This window comes from Ixodes scapularis, unplaced genomic scaffold (assembly GCF_016920785.2).
Source record: "Ixodes scapularis isolate PalLabHiFi unplaced genomic scaffold, ASM1692078v2 PGA_scaffold2__306_contigs__length_199485367, whole genome shotgun sequence".
In the NCBI taxonomy this organism is placed as follows: Eukaryota; Metazoa; Arthropoda; class Arachnida; order Ixodida; family Ixodidae; genus Ixodes; species Ixodes scapularis.
In genome coordinates, this window is record NW_024609857.1 from 3030989 (window position 1) to 3035287 (window position 4299).

Sequence of the window (4299 nt, forward strand, 5' to 3'; positions counted from 1 at the left end):
TGGCTGCATTAGCGCCCTCTCCCTCGCCGCTTCCTCGGCCACCTTTCCGCCGATCGAAGCCCATCTGGGTCGCAGGGCCGGAACCGCACTCGAAACGGGGCTCCCCTGGGTGCTCCCTGTGCACGCGCCGAGGAGTCCGCGAGCTAGGGTCGCTGGCCGAGGCCACCTTTCGCGCCGCTCTCTTGCCCCGTTGTACGGCCACGGCTGCTTACCGGCATCTAGCTGCATTTGTAGATGAGTATCTATATAGACGCTTACTTCAAGTACATTTTGCGCGAGTAACTGAAACCATGACCAAGATTCTTTAGCTTTACCTTTTATTTTACTAAGTAAAATATGAATGATAAAGGCCCTGTCTAAGATGTCGTTTGATCACCAGTCAATCTGTTCTATTTCCTCTCGGTAAGGTGTTTGTTGTCTTGGAAACATTCTTCAAGAATCCCGTTTTTCCGTCCTCCTCAATTAGGCTACTCAAAATGTTCAAGCTTTTTTTTTAATGACATTGTTACGAGCTCCCTCGATATACACAAATGCTAGCCGGGGCGATCTGTTTTCTCTTTCTCCAATTGTTCTTCCTGATAAAATAGCGCCAAGCGGCGGCCGTACGCACTACCTTCGGTGGAAAGCTCAACAGATGCGCGAGTTGTGGGCGTGCCCAACCGTGGCAATGATTTTTTCCACGCAGTCTCAAATAATCGTTGTTTTGAACAAGTTGGCTTAGCTTCCGCCTTTGCCAAGCAGATACGAGCCTCCGCCGCCAGGTGGGAGTAGAGCTCGCGCACGTGCGAAATTAACCCTTCTTGGAAAAAATTCATTGTCTCGAAGCAGACGCGTTTCAGCAATACTTGAGCTCGGCAGCGTAACATTAGCGTCACACTGCTCCTATATCATAGAAAACTCAGACTGCGTACAGATTCCACGCGAGTCACCGCGAGATCCGTGCTTCGAATGCCGCATGGCAATGAGTTCAAGGAGAAACTTGACACGCGGCATTCGAACCACGGATATTGCGACCCCGGCTTTAAACAAGTTGTAATGTCCTTGCTACGACTTGTAATATCCTAGCAAAGACTTCGCAAATCCTACATTGGAAAAGGCGATCCCCATGAACGAGGACAGCGGCACGAACTGGCATGTGTGATTTTAGCTTCCCATCGTTTCTTTTGTCAACCCAGGTTGTGTTGTGTGGATTGGCCTTGTTATCAGGGGATGTCGAGTGAGCGTGTTCGCACATACGGTGAAAGACTGCAAGGGGCGAACAGGAAGGGAATAAGCACGTTCTTCGGAGGAAATTAGGAGACGCGAAATTGCAGGGTCAGAGGTGACGTCAATCTCACCTTACATCCCCATAGGAGGGATATTTTTCAGAGACGCTACACAATGTTCGCGCTGTACAAATAAAAAATGCGTGCCAAGTTCATCTGTCCAATTGACCGCAAAGTAACCCTCAATACATTCTCTGTTAGCACTACGTTCGTTGCGTCCATTCGGGAAAAGGCTGATTTATTTTGTTTAACATCGTTTTAGGGCGTTTGGCTAGACACTTCAACCGGCTATACGATTCCCGGTTCCCATGTCTCCAACTCTAGAAATGGCATGCGTCATGGTGATCTCAACTCGTCTCGTCATTTTCGCTCGAAAAGTAGCTCCGCTCTCTTAACGTATTCACATAGTTTATGCTTATCTGTGTTCATTTGCCCATTGTTTCGCTTTATTTTTTGCTTCCCAGCTTTTTGTAATGTACAACAATTCCGCTTCTGGCTGGAAGCGCGAGATATTCGTTTAAAAATGCATATCGGCTCCGCGAACTCTCGATCAGCAGGAGCTACTGCCAGTGATAAAGCTACGAGCTCGGGATTCTCGCCTTCAAAAAAAAATATTGCCATTAAAAGACAAGTATTCGTTCCATAATTGTAACAAAAATCGTCAGGAAAGCAAGAAGAACTGCCGAACTAACAGAATGTTTTTTTTTTTTTAAACATGTTGAGCCTGGTTAATTCCTCATGAATTGAGCAACGAAAAGCGACGGTGTACTGGTTCTCTTGCTCTATCAGAAATGTCAGCACTTTGGCGGGGCAGCGTCATTTTAATTTTTGTTATCAGATGAGTTCAAGGCCCAAAATAGCAATATAAAAAAGCTAATCTAAATATGTCACTAGCAAAATTGTGAATTTACAAAAAGTATACACCACGAGGTCTCTTTTAAAATCTTTTGAACACCCCCCCCCTCCCCCCTCTCCCCCCCCCCCCCCCCCCCCCCCCCTAAGTCTTACGTTGGCCCTCAACCTTCCCGATCTGGACCTCCACACTCAAATGAGTTTGAGAACTCTGATATAAACAATTTTTCACCCTATTCCAAGAGTGATATTTTTTTTTTTCTCTTTCAAATTTATATCTGGTGCTGCACATCAAGGTAACACCCTCGCCCGTCCCCCCGACAGAGACCCAGGCGCACACAAACGCCCTGGAGAAATAATCGCCAGACCTCGGAGGCCTCTTCCTATTCATGTTCACCCACGTCGTGTAAACAGGAGGCGGCGAGATGACCAAGCTGAAATGCATCGCACTGAACCTTGCCAAGGTGCCGAAATGTGTCGTCCTCACTGATGCCAAAGAGCGTTCCCTATTCGCTTCCTCGCCACTGTTGACGACTATGAACGTGCACCGAACGGAGGTTGAAGTCTTCCCAATAGCCGGAAGTTCCCCCTAGGTGAGAGACTCTTTTTTTTTTATTTTATTTAAACGCATTTCGAGTAATAGTTTATTTTCAGTTGCATAGATGCGTGTGCCCCCCCCCCCCCCCCCCTCTTTTTTTTTATGCATGACGTTCGCTAAAGCCGGTAGCACATAACTCTGAAAGGTAACGCCTACCAAACAAATTTCCACTTTCATCTTTTTTTTTTTTTTTTTTTTTTATGTAAACTTTAAAAAAAACGCAACTTTTTTCGAAGCGTACAGCCAGGTTTGGGTCGTGAGACCGCAGCTGCGTGGCCTGCAAGTGGCGTGAGCGCGAAGTGTACGAAAGAGCCATCGATGTAGTGCACGGCGGAAAAGCCTCGGAGCTGGGACGGAGGCGCGGCGAGGCGCCTGACGTCAGGCTCATTGCGAACAGCTGAGGCCGGCGGATGTCGCCCGAAGCGCGAAATGAGAGCGGAAATTGGGTTCGCCCCGACGCCGCTCCGAGAGCCGGGGCACGCCGCCGAAGGGTAAGGGGGCCAACGCCCGCGGGGCTCTCGCGTTCATGCAGGGCCAGCTGACACCCGTACCTCAAAGCCCCAGTCACCTTGCCGTCCGCAGACACTGTCCGAATCTTTCTCGTATCCCATTGGTTATACACCGACACGCGGGCTTGACGTCACGGAGCTGCGGCGGCGCTGCGATCGCGCCGGAGCCGGGGGGTGTGGGCAAAAGCGCGCATGTTTCGCATGGGCGTCATAGCATTTCAGCTTGCCGCGAAGCCGTGTTGCCGTTAATTGGACCGAAATGTACAAGAAAAACAGCGGAGTGAGTTTCCGCAAGTTCCCGGCAGACTCTGAAAGGCATAGAAGCGAGATAATATCCCTGGATCGAAAAGAATGGTCGCCTCGCGCGAACGACCGTTTGTGCGGCAAACACTTTCTTGAAGGCATGTGCGGCTTCCATTTCAATCTCCGTCCCGAGGCTTGCTTATGTGTAGGGAAACCGTTGTCTGATCGAGACCACTCGGAATTTGATCCCACGGTGTTCGCGCACAAAGCACCGGCCAAGCGCTCGTCGGAGGCTCGCTACGCACGTGCTACCCAGCAGAAGGGGATCGGCGACAGAACGGCAGTGTTGTAGGCGTTACCGAAAAAGAGTAACGAAATACGCTACTCGTTACTTGCAAATAAAAGGTACGCGTTACTGAGCTACGTTACTTAAAAATAAAAGTAACGCGTTACCGCTGCCGATAAAAAGTAACGGACGTTACTTCTTTAAAATTATAATTAACACATTTTACGGTTTTGACGATACAGGTCATATATCAAGAAACATTACGTTCACGCAGAAACTGACCATAATTATTTATCTCTTTTTACGGTTTTACCTACATACGAGAAAAAACGCAAAGAGAAACATGGCTTGACGCCTAAAATACGGAAAAAATTTAAGTGTAATTTCTTTAAGAATTTGGAAGTAATAATGACTAACGTAACTACGTTACTTGAAATAGTAACATAAATACGTTACGCGTTACTGTGTCGAAAACGTAACGAGTAGGTTACTACGTTACTGAAAAAAGTAACGCGTTACAAACAACGCCGTTACTTGTAACCTGTT